Source organism: Aquarana catesbeiana, linkage group LG01, assembly GCF_042186555.1.
Source record: "Aquarana catesbeiana isolate 2022-GZ linkage group LG01, ASM4218655v1, whole genome shotgun sequence".
Classification (NCBI taxonomy): Eukaryota; Metazoa; Chordata; class Amphibia; order Anura; family Ranidae; genus Aquarana; species Aquarana catesbeiana.
In genome coordinates this window covers 875378414-875399924 of record NC_133324.1, presented here as the reverse complement: position 1 = coordinate 875399924, position 21511 = coordinate 875378414, and the positions used below count along the sequence as shown (strand labels likewise).

The 21511-nt window shown below is 40.6% G+C and overlaps 1 protein-coding gene across 1 annotated transcript in view; it reads right to left on the bottom strand.

The window, feature by feature from the left end:
* NSG1 (neuronal vesicle trafficking associated 1) overlaps positions 1–21511 on the bottom strand; it is a 144247-nt gene that overhangs the window by 107189 nt on the left and 15547 nt on the right. The gene's annotated exons all lie outside the window — the stretch shown is intronic.

The following is a 21511-nucleotide window of genomic DNA, read 5'->3' as shown; positions in this document are numbered from 1 at the left end:
GTCATTGGACACAAAGTGACCACCACCCATATAACATTCTGACTGCAAATATCCATACTGATTGTTAACTTTTAACACAGATATGCCTGCAGCACACTTTTCAAGAGAGAAATACTTAGAACATGTGGTGCAGCATGGCGTAGCGCCAGTAAACACTAAGGCCAGGGTCACACTGATGTGGTGCAGGACACGTAATTCGCACAGGAATTGCAGCACATTCATGTGCGAATTACATACAGTGTCTCTGGGGTGCGATTTGAGCCATGGATTTGTATGGCCCAAATCGCATGGCATTCACACCAAAACTCATTCAGGACCCTTTTTGTCCGCACCAGAATCGGATCGCATGGGTGTGAACACCCATGCGATCCGATTCTGCAAATCGCACTTTTTTTTGTAAACCGATTTTGGGGTGTCGTTAACTTAACATACACTCCACAATCGGTTTGCATGAATGGGTTGCGATTTTGATGCGGTCCGCAATCCTCTGTGAATTTGCACCACATCCAGTGTGAAACAAAGCTCCGAGTCCATTTGCAGAGAACAGAACTTGTATTAATGTTAAAGTTCAAGTGATACTAAAGTCCCCTTTTTTTTTTGTTTAAAAATAACAAACATCATATTTACCTGCTCTGTACAGTGGTTTTGCACAGAGCAACTCAGATCCTCCTTTTCTCGGGTCCCTTGCCGGCACTCCTGGCCTCTCTCTCCTGCCAAGTGCCCCCACACCAAGCAGCTTGCTATGGGGGAACCCGAGCCGCTGCTCTGTGTGTCTCAGCCAATCAGGAGGGGAGACCCAGACAGACAGAGTCTCTCATGCAACATCGCTGGATTGAGGTAAGTATTAGGGGGGCTTCTGCACATAGAAGGTTTTTTATCTTAATGCATTCTATAAAAAACCTTCTGCCTTTAGAACTACTTTCAGCAATTCACAACAAGCCCGGCGAGAAGGCACCTGACCAGGACCACTCACAGAAAGCAACAGTAGTGTGTAGCAGAGCTTGGTCTCGAATGTGCCAACAGCGTCTGTCTTGAATGGGAGAATGTAGCCTGGCCGGTCCATACCCAAATGAAGAGGTCTCCAGAAAGGATGGCATATCCCTATACTTTCCCTACTCATCTGGAACCTCTCCCTACCACTAACCACTGTCCCTTTCAGACAGGTGACCTGTCCCTACACTACCCACACATGAAATGTGCGCCAAGCCTGGGAGCCAGATACTTAAATAGGCTCTGCCTGACCCTAGATGGCTGCCAGAATCACATGGGGCTGCAGCATCCTATCGGATAGCTCCCCCAGTGACCCAGGAAACCATAGCAGAACCATGCTCCTCTCGACTTCCTCTCCAACTGCAATGCAGCTGCAGTTGAGCACCACCTACAGTGGAGACATTAGACTGCACCCACCTACAAATATATAAAAGCATACTAACATTTTTATTCTGGCAAGGGGGTTCTCTTCAGCCTTTTCTAGGACAGCTACCAAATATCACCCTATGGCTTTTAGAGATCTGTAAATTAAAATATCTTAGGTACTGCATAAAGCAAAGCTTTTTTGGTGGAAATTTGTGTCCACTGCTTGGTGTGCGAGACGACCATCCTACAAAGAAAATGTGGCGGTCCACATGTAAAAAGAGAGCTGAACACCAGAGAGGACTGCATACGGCGTACCTGAGGACCAGGCAACAAATGGCAGTAGTGAAACAACAACACTGTGAGGTTGATTTACTAAAGGCAAATAGACTGTTGCACTCTGCAAGAGCAGTTGCCTCTGAGCTTAGTAAATGAGCAGAAGCTCTGCTGACATGTGCAAGCAAAAATGCATTTTTTTTAATTTCTTGCATGTGATTGGTTATTCTTTGCAAAGTGAAGCTCTGCCTCATTTACTAATCTCTGGAGCAATTGCATTTGCAAAGTGCACAGTCTATTTGCCTTTAGTAAATAAACCCCTGTATGTTCTTCATTGCTACTGGTAAGTTTTCATGCCAGGGGAAGATAGGTGGACGACTGTAGTCAGAGCCTTCAGAAGCTCTCTCTTCTGTAAGCCCTCTTAAAATGGTTGTAAACGCTTACATATACCTAGTGAGGGGACTATCCCCAGGTGATACACAGAGATTAAACAAATCCTCCTACATAAGTTGTACCTGTCTATCTGCAGTCTTATATCTTCTACATCTGTTCAAAGTGCTAAATATATTTAAAGTTTGTCAGATAGTTCCAAAGAAGGGGTGGAGAGCTGAAGTCACACTCTGCAGAGCTCAGTGAGGAGAGCTCTGAGAGCTGATTGTAGGGAAGTGACACACCCCCCTCCACACAGGAACAGAGCTGAGGCTGTTAACCTGCTGGAGGTCCCTCCCCTGTCACCATTTTTACTCTTGGTGTCAGGAAAACTTGTCAGAATTGGCTCATGCTGATAGAGTTAGAAAGAAGCAGACAGAAATTACCCTTAGTGCTCTTAATTGAGACAAGTACACACTATAGAGGTATTAGCTTTGTTCATATTTTACGTCTGAGGTTTACAACCACTTTAAGGCCCTTTCACACTTATGTATATGCAGTAACACAAATATTTGTCTCATGTTACTGCAAGTATGTAGGCAGGGGTTGATTTATGGCCACTTTAGGGAGGGTTTTTGCTTTAAATCCTTCCAGGAAGTGAGGTGACTTCACTTGATCCTGACAGGATCATTTATAAGCTATGGATGTAATCTAGCAGAACAGAACCTGGTCTGTTAGGTGGGTTAAGGACTCTTTTCTGCAACCCTAAGATAGGCATCCTTCCCACTGGGATCACAAAGGTACACTGCACACAAAGAAGATTTGAGTTGTTGGAGATGAGAAGAGAAGACACTTAACTGAACTGATGTTATGGACTACCTCAATAAAATTACTTTTACCAAGCCAGTGGCTGCATGAAGTGTCTGAAATAGACTTTTTGTTACTGTTGGTGATGTCATGGTGAAAGTGAGATAGCACCCTCGTTAGGCCAATGCTAGACTGGTGCATCTCATCAAGAAACGCACAGGATTCCAGAAAAGCATGTCAGTGCAAACCTGATCTGGTTGGGGCAGGTGGTGAACAGGGGAAGAGGAGCCCTATCCAACCACAGAAGAGATGTCAGGCCCAATGCAAGAAGTATCCCCATCCAGAGGAGAGTCGTTAGTAAGAGTGACCAGAGCTACGTTGGTAAGTGAGCTGTTTAGGACCCACCATATGTAGATACATTTGGCAGAAGTGAGTTCTAGGTGAACTGTGCATGGCCTGTGTGTTAGACAAGCCTATGAGAAGAGTGTGTGGGTGTTACCGACCTACAAGTAGATTTTTTGCACTTTATACGTAACATTCTAGCCTAAACTTTGGTTATGTTATCTGGGTTTGTTAGGTTTCTCCTAAGCCCGATGCATTGTTGACTTCTGTCTGCCACTGGGAAGTGTTCTCCAATAGCTAGAGTGGAAAGATACAATGTTGTGGGTTATGAATAAATATTCTGCCCTGGCCAAATCACAGAGCAGTCTGTGCTAGTAATGTGGGCTGAGGAAGAGGACAAATATTTGGAAAGACCTTCTACAAGGGTCCTAACACTTCTAGGCTTTGCCTGGAGAGGATGTAGTAGTAGAAGGGTTCTACCCTCCCAGGCTTTTGTCTGGGGAGTGTGTTGATCCAGAGAGGTCCAACATTTGGCTCCTTGCCTGTGAGAAGAAGCAAGAAAGAATCATTGTTTTCCTAGCTACCCATCTTGTCCTAGTGTGTACTCAGCTGGCCTGTGGCAGAGACCTAAAGAGTCCTAACATGGCCCGTAACAGGGTCCAAAGAATCAATAAGCTAACTGCGCATCTGGGACTACAGAATATACACTAACCTGTGGGAAAAAAATCCTACAGTTGACTACTGGCAGACATCAAAAGGTGCTGAAAGACAGTAGCCTGTCTGGGCTTAGAGTTCTGTGAGAAGTCTACTGAGTGGAGGGAATTTTTGCTGTTCATTTTGGGTATCTTGTATCTGTTACCTGTTCTCACTGCTTGATATATGTATTTTATGCATTTACTCCTCAATTGGCCTGTTTAACATAAGGTGACCAGATTTTCAAAATTAAATCCGGGGACATTTTTTTTTTGGCAAATGGTAAACGATTTTATAAGCATATATTCCTCAAATTATATATGCAGTGTATGTGGTATATGTTTATGGAAGGATTATATGATATATATGTTATTTCTCACATTTCGTCCATGAGATAAAAAAAGAATTCTTTAGAATTTTTTGGGATACGACTACCAAATGTTAGGAAGATAAGATGGAAATAAAACTTTTCAATGCATATTTTGTATTTTATTCTTGCCAAAGAATTTTGGTTCAACAATAACAATGAACAATAAATTAACAATTCAGAACAGTAAAACATTGTATGGTAACAACACGTAGGATACCTTCGAACATAAATAATCAAATATTAATAGCTAACTGTTATAAGACTGCAAATGTACGGTAAAGTGCCGCTAAAAATAGCGGCGCTTTACCGCCGACCCCACCCCAGTGTGAAAGCAGCCTTACAGCAGATGTCATTTGTGGACTGAGCTCCTGTATGTTTCATTGGATTCACGAATACAGTTTTTTTTTTGGACAGTTTTGATATACACAGCTCTAATTGGACAATAATTGTATGGTTTTTGCACAATTGACTATCACATATACAAAAACATATTTGGGGGGCACACCCTACAATGCGTTTAAATTCAAGATGGTGCTGCTATAAGACCTACAAACAGTACAAAACAGATTACAGCGCACACATACAAGAATGACATTTCCTGCAAGGCTAGTTAAAAACACCTGAACATATTCAAAAAATACGGGGGTTTGGTCCCACTATATGGTCATATAGTGCTAAGCCAACTTACTGCGACAAAGTACCCCGAATTAGTGGGGAAACATATTACAGTGCACACATTCAAGAATAACATTTCCTGCAATGCTAGTTAAAGAAAACTACCACATATATTTGATTTTTTTTATATAATCAATTGCATATTTTATATATATAGATATATCTATACATATATATATATATATATATATATATATATATATATATATATCTATCTATATCTATATCTATATAGATATAGATAGATATATATATATATATATATATATATATATATATATATATATATATATATATATATATCTAGAGAGAGAGAGAGAGAGATCTATATATCTATAGATAGATATAGATATATATATATAGATATATATATATATCTATATATATATCTATATATATATAGATATATATATATATATATATATATATATATATATATATATATATATATATATATATATATCTATATCTATATCTATAGATATAGATATATATATATAGATATATATATATATATATATATATATCTATATATATATATAGTGCCACATGAGTGCTGCCTGTCAGTGCCCACCAGTGAAGGAGAAAAATTTTATCATGTTAGCTGCTAGCATAAAAACTCACCTGCTTCTGGCCATTCACTCTGTACTACTTCTTGCCTACAATTCCCATAGTGCCTTGCAGGACCGGAGGGAAGGGGAGGAACGCTGTACTCTGTCCTCTCCTCTATGCTGCCAGGAGCGCGATTGGAGGAGGGAGCAGAGGTAGGAGGAGAGGGGCGGGATGCTGGAAGAGTCACGTGATGGATTTTTCAGCTGAGGAGGAGTGGCGGCTACTAACTACACTAGCACAGCATAGGCAGGCTGGAGCCGCTCCAGCTCCTCCTCTACAGTCATTCTACACAGCTCTGCATGTGCTATCTCTTGGGGAAATGCCCCCGTCCATCGGGAAACTGCCGCAGCCTGGCTGCCCAAATGCCGACCGGCAAAACTGGGGACAAACGGGGTCCGGGGATCATAGTCGGAAAACGGGGACGTCTGGTCACCTTAGTTTAACACATGTAAACATAAAGGTGCTACTACATGACCTATCAGTTAAAAATGTGCTAAATTGCTATGCATAGAAATAAATCAGCCACCAAATAATAAATTACATGACTAGGGAATTCAATATGACTTAAACTGCTTTGACCATGACCCCACCCCCTCCAATTTAATAATTACACAACAACAAATTGGAGTTAATGGTCATAACATCCTTTTATTAACCAAAAATAAATAATGAAAAATTAACTGATAAATAACATAATCACACAGTGCATAAAAGAATGGAGCCCCAAGTTCCTATCAGGCATCAAACAAAGACAGTACCTTCTTATCACTTAATCAAGCCTCCAGCCACAAAACCACTGTACCTCAAACGGGTCCCTACACCATACCTTTTGGTGCTCATATTAACCTAAAAGGACCTTGCACCCCCCAGGTCAGACAAAGTGACCCACTACAGCCCCAATTCCCAACACCGAAAGATTAACAATTTGCAGGGAGGGAAGGTGGGAAAGTTTTCCTCTACTCTCTGACCTCCAACTTAAGACCTTCCAACCCTATTACCATGCAAAACCCCTCACAGCTCCACCCATCCCTGACCCAATCAAATACACTTTTTGCCCTTGTTTTTAAAACAGCAAAAACCACCCACCTATACCCAAGCCCCTTTAACCCCTGTCATACCGGCCCTCCGTCTATTTGCATTCTTATTTTCACTCCGGGCCTCCCTTTTTTTAACTTAAAAAGTATTCTATTGCAGTAAAAAGCATGCCTTTTCCTGCAGTAAAACAGACGAGTAATCTGCCACTGAAGTTGTAATTAAAGAGCTATTTTGGACATTAGGGGGTGGATTTACGAAAGGCAAATAGACTGCATTTTGCAAGTGCAGTTTCTACAGAGCTTAGTAAATTAGATGAAGCTTCACTTTGCAAAGAATACCCAATTACATGCAAGGGAAATAAAAAAAACAGCATGCTTGCTTGCACATGATTGGATAATGGAAGTCAGCACAGCTTTACCTCATTTACTAAGCTCTGGAGCAACTGCACTAGCAGAGTGGAGGTCTAGTGCTAGAATTATTGCTCTCAGTATAACATTCGCCGTGATACCTCACATTTGTGGTGAGAACACCAGTTATATATGCAACTTATGTGACTTGTGTATGCGTTAGCTTCTACACGCAAGCATGGAGGGATGGCGGCACTGTTAATTTGTAATTAACTTTTCAATGCTTTGTAGCCTTGCTAAGAGCTGAAGTACGAACAAACCAGTTGCGGTAGGTACCGGTAAATGGTATCGGCAGGTACTAAAAAAAAAGTATCTGTACTCGTAAAAAAAATGGTATTGGTGCATCATCCCTACTAAACTTTAAAAAAAAATGTGGGGGTAATGGTACCCCAAGGGGTGGGGTGTCCGCCCAACTTTAATGGCATTGTACACTTTCAAATATTTTGTTGTTTTAATTAGATATTAAGGTAAAAAGTATGTGTGTGGAGGCAGAGAGTTTAAAGCATTCTTAGCCCTTTGGAGGGATCATCCCTTCTATACTACATACAAGAGTGGGACTTATGCACAAGTTAGGTCTGCAGTCCCCTCTGTAGTAGCAATCATTTTAGATGAAGAAGATAATTGTACTAACTGATCCTTGGTGGACTACTGATCCCAGCACATCCGATGCAAATCCTGCCAACCCTCCTGGTTGCAGTGACTTGAATTCAACAACACCACAGTCTCTCCCTCTGGCTCCACATCCAATCCTGGCATGTCTCTCCCAGAGCTTCTCACTGTGCTTCTCACTCACCGACCCCGGCATGGATCCCTTCTGAATGGGATTGTGGGATATGTCGTTTCTTCACAGGAAATATTCGTTCTTTGACTACAGACATAGGTCATGCATTAATCTGTGCATTGCCATGCCACATGTCTCAGGTTTAAACACAAACAGAAACTTCTGACACTAGCATGTGAAGATTTACTCTACTATAGGCTGTTCATACAGGACAACAAATGACACCATGAATCTATAGCGGGTGGTCTCCAAACTTTATAAACAAAAGGGCCAGTTTATTGTCCTTCAGACTTTGAGGGGACCGGACTGTGGCCAGTGTGAGTAGAAAATGCCCCAGGGTCAATGGGAGAAAATAATGCCCCATCATTAGTGGAATGAATAAGGCTCCACTATTGGTATCAGGGGAAGGAATAATGCTCCATCATTGGTGTCAGTGGGAGGAATAGTATCCCATTGTTGGCGTCGGTGGGAGGAATATTGCCCCATCGTTGGTGTCATTGGGATGAATAGTACCCCATTGTTGGTGTCGGTGGGAGGAATATTGCCCCATCGTTGGTGTCAATGGGATGAATAGTACCCCATTGTTGGTGTCGGTGGGAGGAATATTGCCCCATCCTTGGTGTCAATGGGATGAATAGTACCCCATTGTTGGTGTCGGTGGGAGGAATATTGCCCCATCGTTGGTGTCAATGGGATGAATAGTATCGCATTGTTGGTGTCGGTGGGAGGAATATTGCCCCATTGTTGGTGTCAATGGAAAGAATAGTATCCCATTGTTGGTGTCGGTGGGAGGAATATTGCCCCATCGTTGGTGTCATTGGGATGAATAGTACCCCATTGTTGGTGTCGGTGGGAGGAATGTTGCCCCATCGTTGGTGTCATTGGGATGAATAGTACCCCATTGTTGGTGACAGTGAAAGGAATAATGCCTTGTAGCAGTGGGAGGAATAGTGCCCCAAGGGCTGGATAGCAAAGGGCCACATCCAGCCCCCGGGCCACAGTTTGGAGACCACCGATTTATATGATCAATGCTCACCTTATGCAGGTGAAAAGCACAAGGTGCAGGTAGGAAGGTGTATAATGCATTTAAGTTTCCATGCTGTAACGTAAAGTATAAAAAAAGTGAAGCAGAGTTTGGTTACAGGCATCAAAGGGTTTTTTTTTCTCCAGTTATAACTAATGATGTAATCTAATAAAAAAAATAAAAATAAGATGTGTGGGTGGCATTAGAACAGTCCAGTAAGCGCTTACATTATTTTATGCTTTAAACCCTCACTGGTGACCAAAGTAGCTGCGACAATGCTATATGTAAAGCCAAGACACTCCAAATGAATCGGCATTAGGACATCTACTTGGACAAATGAAAATGTGCTCTGTACTTGTTTAAACTCCATCACTAGCCGAAATGTTCTCTGTGCAAAACTTCGCTTTTATTACAGAGCAATAATATGAAAGTGATGACTATCCGTCTCCCTGACATTTCTTCATTGTGCTCAATTGATGGTAAACTCAGAATCCTCCTTCATACCCAATCTTTAAATTCTAGCAGCATTCTGCACTGCCATAGATGCATGTCACGTAGATAAGAATTATCAGTAAATGGCGCACTTCAGCCTAGCTCTCTGCTGCCCAGGAATCGGCTGCTATCTATCACATTTTAATTTGTTAAGAAAAAAAGAGAGAGAAGAATATCATATGGTGAGGCTGAATTATCATGTAATTGATTTTTAGCTCAGTAGGAGGCTGATAGGAATACATAATACCTTGAAAAGCAAAAACTTCGCAATAATCTCCTGTGAGTGCTGCAATACAACGGGGACAGAATCGATTCATTATGGCGAAGAGTAAACAGGGAAATTTATAAGTCTTTCCATGACATTGTAGGTTTGTCCTTAACACTGAACTCCAGAAAGATGTAATAATACAGATTAATAAAGCTCTTTATTAATACATCATGATTTATTTTTTATTTTTTTAAAGAATATGTCAACCCAACATGTCATATTCCTGATATGTGCCTGCTGTGCCATGTATTTGTATGATAAAGTATCCTGTTCTCTTTGTATTGCTTTCTTTGTGTGAAATCCCTGGTGTTTCTGCAAGTCCCACTGCTTTCCTATTAAAAACTGACCACACTAGGCATGAGAGCACAGCCTGGTCAGTTTTTTTTAGCTATGCTGGGAACTCAGCCTGCTCTCCTACAATGATCAGACTTGTCCTGACACTGCCCCTGCCCTCCTGTACTGCTGTTTCTCCTCCATGAGCTCCAGCTAAGAACAGAGGGAATGTGATAACTTATAAAAAAAAAGGGAACGAAACGTATTTAGAATGTATACATACATATTTTGCCTTTCATTTCTATTTTAAACTGAATAGGTTGTTTTGCAAGGTAAGGGTTAACATACTGTATACTTTAGGCAGCGTAAATACCATAATCTGACCTGGTATCAGCCTCTTGCAGCCCCTGTACAGTAGTGATCAGACTATTACAAGGAGCAGATCAGTTGTGCCACTTTGTTAAGGATTTTACAAGAAACATGCTGATAGTAGGAGAGAGCAGAGAAGCCTATCAGTATGCTGCTTCTCCTTTTTCTGTCCAGTCACGTTTTGAGGGAGGAACAAGGCCTGTAAGGCAGCGTACACACGAGCGGACTTTTCAGCAACAAAAGTCCGACGGCCATTCCGGCGGACTTTTGTCAGACTTTTGACTGACTTCCGACGGACTTTTGAACAAACGGACTTGCCTACATACGATCACACAAAAGTCCGATGAATTTGTACGTGATGACGTACGACCGGACTAAAATAAGGAAGTTGATAGCCAGTAGCCAATAGTTGCCCTAGCGTGGGTTTTCGTCCATCGGACTAGCATACAGACGAGCGGATTTTTCGACCAGACTCGAGTCCGTCGGAAAGATTTGAAGCATGTTTCAAATCTTAGAGCCCTTTCACACTGGGGCGGGGCAGCGTCGGCAGTAAAACGCCGCTATTATTAGCTGCGCTTTACCGTCGGTATGTGGCCGCTAGTGGGGAGGTTTTACCCGCACTGCTCCTTTACACACCGCTCCTTTACTGCTCCGAAGATGCTGCTGGCAGGACTTTTTTTACCGTCCTGCCAGCGCATCGCTCCAGTGTGAAAGCCCTCGGGGCTTTCACACTGGAATGAAAGTAGCGGCACTTTCGGGTCGGTTTGCAGGCGCTATTATTAGCGCAATAGCGCCTGCAAACCGCCCCAGTGTGAAAGGGCTCTGATTTTCGACTGGAAAAGTCTGCTGAAAGTCCGATGAAGCCCACACACGATCAGATTGTCCGCCGGACTCAGTCCGCTGGACCAGTCCGGTCGAAAAGTCTGCTCGTGTGTACGCTGCATAATTGTTGCTTAAAGTGGATGTAAACCCTCACATATACCCAGTGAAGTGAACAGTCTCAGATGATACACAGGGATGAAACAAATCTCCCTACATAAGTTTTACATGTATATCTGCTGTCTTCAGTTTTATATACTATTTAGAATGTGCACATTGTGTTAGAATTTTCTCTTCCTCATTCAGCAGTAGCAGTGTAGTGTTGGATTACACTGGGAGACAGCTGATTGGAGGAAAGGCACACACCCCCCTCCAGATAGGCAGAGACTTTCAGAGCTGTTCTGTGAGTAGAGCAGCTTTCTGCTAATCTATTTATAGCACCCTCTCTGACACAAAATTCAGGCTGATTTTATCACATGTCGGAGAACTTGTCAGAAGTTATCATGCTGATAACAGAAGAACGGAGCAGGAGAAAGTCACAGGACTTAGTGCTTTGAAGAGAGATAAGAAAACACTACAGATATATGTGCCCAGCACAATTTCATGAACTGGGTTTACATCCACTTTAAAGTGGAAGAAAAGCCCAACTTTAACTGTTCTCAAAAATGTTACCTCCCCCTATAACTACCTATTCTGCACACTCTGTATAAAAAAACCTCTGTGTACTTACCTGTCACTTCTAGTCTGGTCACATGATTCGGCAGCTCCTGCTCCCCTGTGTCCTTGAGCAGCTGCTGCAAAAGAGAGGAGGGAGCACCAACAATGGCTGGACTATGGCATCACAGCTATTGTTGAGCGTTCCCCTACACAGGGGAAACAGAACCGAGGAATCACGTGACTGACTAGATCAGATTAGAAGGAGGAAGCCATGTAGGTTTTTTAAATAAAAAGGTAAACAGCAATTATAACTACTACTTTTGAAGTTGAGTTAATCATTTTTTTAAAGCGGTATATTAAATCCAAAACCAAAAAAGTGATATATTACAGCTTACCAATTATTAGATGTTGTGGCTGCATTAGTTTTCTTCCCCCTCCTCCTGTTTTCCCTGGTGATCTGGTCAGTAACCCACCTGCTGTGTTATACAGACACCACTTTGAATGAATGCACACAGCGTTCACCTTTGGACAGCAGCATTGTCCGTTAAGGGCAGGTATATGCAATTAGCGGACCTCCAGCTGTTGCAAAACTACAAGTCCCATCATGCCTCTGCCTCTGGGTGTCATGCTTGTGGCTGTCAGAGTCTTGCTATGCCTCATGGGACTTGTAGTTCTGCAACAGCTGGAGACCTGCTAATTGTATATCCCTGGTCTAGGGCGAGGGGGTGTTAGAAGTACTAGCAGAATGCACTAACAAAGTCCAGCTAAACTCCAGGAAATATTTGTTTTTATCCTTTGGGATAAAGGTTTTACATAAATGAATGATCATTTTAAGTACCCCTTCCAGTGTTATATGGTCTGTCTCATCCCTGTAACTGCAAGAGAGCTTAATGGCTGGATCACCAGATGAAAATAGAAGAAATAAAGCCTGAAAGAGAAAACGAATGCAGCCATCACACTCAAGAATTGGTAAGCTGCAATGTAATAAATGTTTGTTTTTCAGGTTAATACGGCTTTAAGGTAATTATATGTAAATGTGGGTGTGTAATAAAGTAGGTGTTATCCAAATTTGGCTGCACAAGTGGTAATACATTTTAAGATCTAGTCTATTCTTTTATTTTTTGTTCATTTTTTTGACTGTTTGACTGTTACCATAGTAACTCAGTGAGGATACGTTGTGAAAGAGTTGTGGCAGGCCCATCTGTCAATCAGCACCTTAATAACATGGCTGTAAGAGACAATAAACGCATAACGATCGAATCTCTTAAAGGAGACAGGACCAGAAAGTAGGTAAGGAAGACTACATGTGTGCTTTAAAGAGGAAGTTCAATTGAAATCTTCTATCTCCTTAATGATATCATAGGGGATGAGCCGTAGTTATCTCTCTTGCTGGCTCTCACATTTAGCTAGAATATATAAGGCGAAGGGTCTGTATTTTTTTGCACTTTGTAAATGATACCGAGACCCCCAACTGAGACTTGCTGGCTAAGGTCCATGTAAAGCTGGTCATACATGGTTAGGTTCCTTCAAATGTTCTTAGAAAAATTGTTCCTCGGAACATTCTTTCTTGCCATCCTTGAGTCAACTGATTCCATTCAAAGTCTCTTTAAAGCTGGCCATACATGATCCTGTTTTTTCATTCAGCCAACAGGGATGGATGAATATCGATCCATGTAACACCAGATTTCATCCAGGCCTGTTTCTTGAATGGAATTCCAGACCTATCAAACAGGTTTTAATATGTACATATTTTCCTAAACAAAAATCACATTCACAGTTATAATTTCATTCATTCAAGAAAAAAAAAATAATTCTGCTCCTTTTCTCCTCACTACGGTAAAAAAAAAGAACATTGATTTGACCCCACTAACCATTAAGCTGGCCATACATCAATCAAAATGCGACCAGTTCAGTATGGACCAGCCAAATTTTTGATCCATGTATGGGCACTGAGGTTGTACAGAAGTTGATCTACTAATCAAAACTATATATATAGAACATTTTAAGTTGGAAGTTAAGACATTTTCAGTTGAAGTCTTAATAAAATATTTTAATTACACAGCAAGGTATTTTTTTGCACCACACTAGGCCAGTACAGCAGCTCTGCTGCACCACCAGCCACTCCAACAGGCCACAGCAAAGGTGGAAGAATTCCATCAGTGATGAGCCACCTCGCTTGGCCACGCTTCTCAGTCTCTGCTCTAATTCACCCCAAAGGTATTCTATCGGGTTGAGGTCAAGACTCTGCAGGCCAGTCAAGTTCCTCCACCCCAGACTCGCTCATCCATGTCTTTATGGACCTTGCTTTGTGCACTGATCCAAATCATTTGGTGGAGGGGGGATTATGGTGTGGGGTTATTTTTCAGGGGTTGGGCTTGGCCTCTTAGTTGCAGTGAAGGGAACTCTTAAGATGTCAGCATACCAAGACATTTTGGACAATTTCATGCTCCTAACTTTGTGGGAACAGTTTGGGGATGATCCTTCCTGTTCCAACATTACTGTACACCAGTGCATAAAGCAATGTCCATAAAGACATGGATGAGCGAGTTTGGGGTGGAGGAACTTGACTGGCCTGCACAGAGTCCTGACCTCAACCTGATAGAACACCTTTGGGATGAATTAGAGTGGAGACTGCGAGCCAGGCCTTCTCGTCCAACATCAGCGCCTGACCACACAAATGCGCTTCTGGAAGAATGGTCAAACATTCCCATAGACCAACTCCTAAACCTTGTGGACAGCCTTCCCAGAAGAGTTGAAGCTGTTATAGCTGCAAAAGGTGGGCCAACTCAATGTTGAACCCTACGGACTAAGATTGGGAGGCCATTAAAGTTCATGTGTGTGTAAAGGCAGGCGTCCCAATACTTTTGACAATATAGTGTACATCGATAAAAAGCCAGTAAAAGAGGAACTGTCATCTTTTTTAATGTTGTGGCTGATTAGGCTGTAGATATCTGAAACAGACAAAGAATTCTACATAGACAAAGACGAAGAAGTCAACATTTTTTTACAATTTAAAATAACTTCACAAAAATTATCATAAATCACAGACATATGGTGATGACTTTGTGAAGAGTAAAGAAAAGCAGAAGTAAGAAAAAAATCGAGGATCTGATAAGCAGATTAACGAATACCAGACAGGGACCGATCAATATCTATGAACTCTTCACTGTTTATTTGAACTTGACTTTGCCAAAGAAGAAAAGTATTTCCTATGAAAAACAAAATGTTTAACCTTTATTTTCAGCATATTTTCTATTAGGCATAATTCTTTTCTTAACCATTCCAATACCAGGCACTTTCGCTCCTTCCTGCCCAGGACAACATTCAGCTTTCAGCGCTGTCGCACTTTGAATGACAATTGCGCGGTCATACTACACTGTACCCAAACTAAATTTTTATCATTTTCTTCCTACAAATAGAGCTTTCTTTTGGTGGTATTTGATCACCTCTGGGGTTTTTATTTTTTGCTAAACAAACTAAAAAAGACCGAAATTTTTGAAAAAAAAAACGATGGGCACTGATAGGCATTACTGAGTGGCATCTGAAGGGCACTGACAGGCATTTCTGATGGGGAACTGATTGGCACATTTATGGGCACTGACAGGCTCTCTTTATGAGGCCAAGGCTGGCCGCTGATGGGCAGTGATTTGCAGCTGATGGACACATCTGATGGGGCTGTGCTGCTAATTAATGTGCTAATTATAAGCACAAACCCCCCCCCCCCTCTCTGACAGGAAGCGCTGCCGATCGGCTCTCCCTGTCAGCGTGAACCGAGGAAAGCCGTTTACCGGCACTTCCTGGTTCACGCGATGATCAGCTGTGATTGGTCACAGCTGATCACATGGTAAGAAGCCTCCGTCAGAGGCTCCATACCACAATCGGAGTTGCGGTGTGTCAGATTGACACACCGCACCTCCGATCGCCGTGCTGCGCGTCTCTGCGGGTGCGCGCCGCGTTGTTATCCTTATCACGTCATATGATGTCCGATCAGGATAACTAAACCACTTTCCTGACGTCATATTGCTATATGGCGGGCAGCAAGTGGTTAAAGCAGACTTTTTGGCAGATAAATCTAATTGAGTTCAGATACAGTTTACGGGTCAGGGCATAAGGGGGCGCATTTATTTTATTCACAATATAATTTATTGAAGTTTTGAAATTGTACAGTAACAAAAATGTGGTAGCTCCATATAAACATACTTACAGTATATCATTTCTATACTAGATATACAGTGCTTTGAAAAAGTATTCATACCCCTTGAGACCAACCAAAATCGTAAATGTATTTTATTGGGATTTTATGTGATAGACCAACACAAAGTGGCACATAAATTGTGAAGTGGAAGGAAAATGATAAATGGTTTTCAAAATGTTTTACAAATAAATATCTGCAAAAGTGTGGTGTGCATTTGTATTCAGCCCCCTTTACTCTGATACCTCTAACTGAAATCTAGTGGAACCAATTGCCTTTAGAAGTCATCTAATTGGTAAATAGAATCCATCTGTGTGTAATTTAATCTCAGTATAAATACAGCTGTTCCGTGAAGCCCTCAGAGGTTTGTTAGACTGAAGTTGAGAACCACTGACATAGAACACCATATTCTGCAGAAAAATATATACAATGTGATGTAGTCAAGATGCCTGTGGCAGTTTATCTTACATTAACGTTATCGGTGGGTTTGCCCTTGTGTGGTAGAATATTCTTGTCTTTTGTCATGTATTTGGTCTCCAAACTACAGCCTGTGGAACAGATATGACCCTTTGTTTCCCTTTATCTGGCTCTTGGAGCATGTTCCTCCCACTGATACGAGGCACTATTCCACCCACTGACACCAGTGACAAGCACCACTCCTTCCACTGACACCAACAATGAGGCACCATTCTTCCCACTGACACCAAGGATGCGGCACTGTTCCTCCTTATACTGACCACAGGCATTAGGTAATCTTTTTGTTCCTACTGACCACCAAGCATAACACATTGTGAAAAAAATATATGTATATATATATATATATACAACGCTATCAAGGTGACCCTATACCTTAAATATATGTTGGTGAACTAGTAAAGACCTGCTGGCAGCTGTACAAAGGTGCACAATACACAAAAATATATCACAGCGCCTACAGGATAAGTATATAAATCAAGTGACAAAACCTAATTGACCTAACTTTACAATAATGCTTACAACATGATAAGAAAGATAATTGATGAAAATATACAACGGTGGTCAATAATTAAAGTGATAGGTGCTCCAAAAAAGTGCAAATGTCCTCCAAAAAAGATGACTGGTGCTGTGTGCCACACACCCATTTGTGACCCCTCTCACCAGAAATCATAGACCACCAGCTTCGCAGTCTGGGGTCAAACAGGCCGTGATAAATCAGATCTGGTATAAGCCAGATGATTGGGTGAGAAGAAAAAGGAAAAAAAGACAAAAAAAAAAAAGAAGAAAAAAGGACTAATAGCGAAGTACCGTATGATTGTATAAAATCACGCTTCTCAGGCGTCACTTACACACGAGTAGTGAAAACAGGCATCAGTACAACCAGGAAATGCCGCTGGTCGGCATGCATTCCATGGAGGGTGCAAATGGCGTCAATGGATGGACGAAACCAGAAGTGTGTCAACGTGTTTCGCCCCTCCTCCAGGGCGTCATCAAGAACATCACATCCAATTTCAAAGAAACAAATTTATATGCGGGGAGCTAGATAACTCCTCCCGCTACAGCCAATCTAAAGCAACCAAATACTCAAGGTGTCAGCCACCAGTTCACCCGATGTGACATCATATCCTTTTTACAGATAACATACTGGCTTTAAAAGATATATGTTTAATAGCACATTTGACATAATCCATGATAACTCAAAAAAGAAATTACATAAAATTGGGAAATATATATAAAATGAAATGTACATATCGCATTAATCCCTATATAAAATAGAATGTACATATCGTATCAATCCCAAGAGTGAAATTGGTAGAAATGAAATGATAATAAAATAAAAGACAATAAAAAAAGAAATGAAAAAAAGAAAAAAAATTTGAAGAAAAATTATAGAAATGAAAATGAAAATAAAAAAATAGAAATACAAATAAAAATAAATGTGAAATCAAAATAAAATGAAATAAAAAAAATATATAGTAAAAAATAAAAATAAATAAATATATCAAATAAAATGAATAAAAATAAAAAAATATAAAAATATTAAAAAATGAATAATGAAAAATAAATGGAATAAAATATATGTGTGAGATCCTAGTTATTCCAATATTAAGTACAGTACCAGTGGATTCTATATACACATCTACATATTCTACTAGGCCTAAATCTTGAAAAAAATTATTAAAATAAATTAAAATTAAAACATGTCCAAACTACCAGTTTGACAGGAAGCAATTCAAATCCAGCTCTATGTTTAAGCCAAGGGGGTTCATAGTGCCAAGCCTATGGATCCATTGGGTTTCATTCTGCGAGATTGTCTGCCTGAGGTTGGACCCTCTCCAATGTTCCTCTGCCCTATCAATTCCGCAGAAAGTCAACCCACCTGGATCCCTGTTGTGAAACAATCTGAAGTGATTGGATAGGCTATGATGTTTAAAACCCTTTTTGATTTTATTTACATGCTCTCTCAGCCTGACCCCTAACTTTCTTGTGGTCCTGCCCACATATCGAAGACCACAAGGGCAGGACAACAAATAGGTGACATGTGTGGTCCCACAGGTGATAAACTTCCTAATCTCATAGAATCTGCCCAGGGAGTGAAAGGTAAAATGGGTGGTCTTCCTTTTCCTATTCCTATTTAGGCCTAGTAGAATATATAGATGTGTATATAGAATCCACTGGTACTGTACTTAATATTTGAATAACTAGGATCTCACACATATATTGTATTCCATTTATTTTTCATTATTCATTTTTTATATTTTTATATACATATATTTTATTTTTATTAATTTTATCTTATTTTTTATTTTCATTCATTCTTTATTTTCATTTTTTATTTTTTTATTTCATTTTATTTTGTTTTCACATTTATTTATATTTATTTATTTTTTTATTTATATGATTTTTCTTCTAATATTTTTCTTTTTCACTTTATTATCATTTAATTTCTACCAATTTCCCTCTTGGGATTGTTACGATATATACATTCTATTTTATATAGGGATTGATGCGATATGTACATTTCATTTTATATACATTTACCAATTTTATGTAATTTCTTTTTGAGTTATCATGGATTATGTCAAATGTACTAATGAACATATATCTTTTAAAGCCAGTATGTTATAATTAAACGGGATATGATGTCACATCAGGTGAACTGGTGGCTGACCCTTAGAGTAATTGGTTGCTTTAGGCTGTAGCGGGAGGAGTTATCTAGCTCCCCACATATAAATTTCTTTCTTTGAAACCGGACGTGATGTCCTTGATGACGCCCTGGAGGAGGGGTGAAAGGCATTGACGCACTTCCGGTTTTCCCAACCATTGACGCCATTTGCGCCCTCCATGGAACGCAGCGGCATTTCCTGGTTGTACTGATGCCTGTTTTCACTACGCCTGTGTGACGCCTGAGAAGCGTGATTTTATACAATCATACAGTACTTCACTATTAGTCCTTTTTTCCTCTCTCCCTATTGTTTGAGCCTGGTTGCCTACTCCGCAAGCCCCAGAATATTTTTAGATGCTTTTACTGCACCCAATCACCCGGCTTATACCAGATCTGATTGATCACTGCCTGTTTGACCCCAGACTACGAAGCTGGTGGTCTATGATTTCTGGTGAGAGGGGTCACAAAGGGGAGTGTGGCACGCAGCACCAGTCATCTTTTTTGGAGCACATTTGCACTTTATTTAGAGCACCTTGGAGCACTTATCACTTTAATTATTGACCACCTTTGTATATTTTCATCAATTATTTTTCTTATGTTGTAAGCATTATTGGAAAGTTACGTCAATTAGATTTTGTCACTTGATTTATATATTTATCCTGTAGGCGCTGTGATATATTTTTCTTTGTTTGTTTAAGCATAACATATTGTCCACTCCCACTGATGGCAGGGTATTTTCTATCCCCACTCGCCACAGTCTGGCCCTCCTAAAGTCTAAAGGTTGGTAAACTGGCTTTGTTAAAGTGTGGAGACCCTGGTCTATGGTGTGCTTGGATGATTGCATGAAAGTTATGCTCAAATCAATATACTAATACTTAGGGCTCATGTTGATAGGCATGGTTTTCCTGTGTTTGACTTGAGTACACCTCAAATGCAGGTTGGCAAAATCCCACTGACTTTAGCAGAGAGTAGACATAGCAGTTCAGAGGCTGCATTTGATCTGCTTTATGTTGCCTTTCTTGGATGCAGCATATATTCAAGCTGGCTATACAATAATGGAACATTCATTCGACTTTCTAATCACTAGTGGGGTAAAATTTATGTTTTTTTGTAGTGATGAAAAGCTTTAAAAGAGCAGGATGGAAATCTTTTCTGGAACTAACAAATTTCTAACAGTATACATATGTGGTTTTTATCCTGTAAATTCCCTTTGTTCCAAAATCAAGTGTTAAAAGCAAACAACATTTTAAACTACTTATGAACAACATTTGACAAGCCGTCAAATGTCCTGAGAATTTTTGTAGAAATTTTTGTATGAGTATTCCTATAAAAATCTACTGATATATAGCCAGCTTAAGGTAAAGCAAGTCAAACACAATCTTTTGTTGTCAAAGCTGTGTTTTGCATTCAAAAGCATGCATTTGCATTTGAATAGCAAACGAGCCGTTGAAAATACAGACAGATGGTGCTGGGAGTGAGAAAAAGGTAAGAAAAAGGAAAGTTGAGGGTGAAGAATTGTAGCTAAGCTAACAGAATAGAGGAAGCTGTGATAACAGCAAAAGGTTTGTTCGTAAGGCAGTTTGTTATGCACGTTTGTGGAATTATTCAAAGGGCTCATGTTAAAATTTTAAAGTTGAATTACAGGTATGGCAATTTTTAAATAGTTACCCGATCAGCATGGAACCCAGAATCTAGTAGAGATCCCTGTAGTAAAGGTGTCTACTACAGTAATTTGCAGCTTCAATGGGCATACCACAGGTATGGCGCATACATACTTACATTGGTCCAAGCTGGACCAACGTGACTATGTAAAAATTGTCATACCTGGAATTTATCTTTAAAGTGTTTGTTACCCTAAAAAAAAAAGATCCTGTTCCTTTAAAGCATAATATACTGCATAGTGCTTGTGCGGTGTCATGTTTCCTTTTCTAAATTGTAAAAAACCTGGTTGATCCTGCCAGTTCCTGTGTCCCGTGTGTTTCCTGACCATGATAATCATGGCTGCTGAGCCCTGACACAGTGGTCCATTTAAATGCCTCTGTCAGCCCGCAGCACTCTTCTCTTCCCTCTCCCCCACCCTCTCTCCCTGTCAGCTCCTGTGTGTGAACCGCACCTCCCCTTCTATCACCGTTCTGAGCAGTAGTACAATTACTGCTCACAATCACTGCCAGCCCCTCTGCTAGGATAAAATGTATTATACAGTGTATGTCGTTTTTGAAAATTCTTCTTCTAAATACCTTATTTCATCTTGCTGATCTGCAGTCACGTGACCGCCCGGCAAACATCAGAGGGAGATCTCGGCCCCTCCCTCTGTAGTGCATACATTGAAGGAAGAGACCACACGTGACTGCTGATCGGCGAGGAGAAAAACGATTTTTAGAAGAAGAATTTAAAAAAACAACATACACTGTATACTACACAGTATCCTAGCAGGGGGGCTGGCAGTGATTGTGAACACTGCCCTTACAACCCTTTTAAATTTGTCTGATGCTACAGTATGTAGGGAGTCAGTGTTTCAATAAAAAATGTATGTACATTGTGGCTTTGTTTAATAA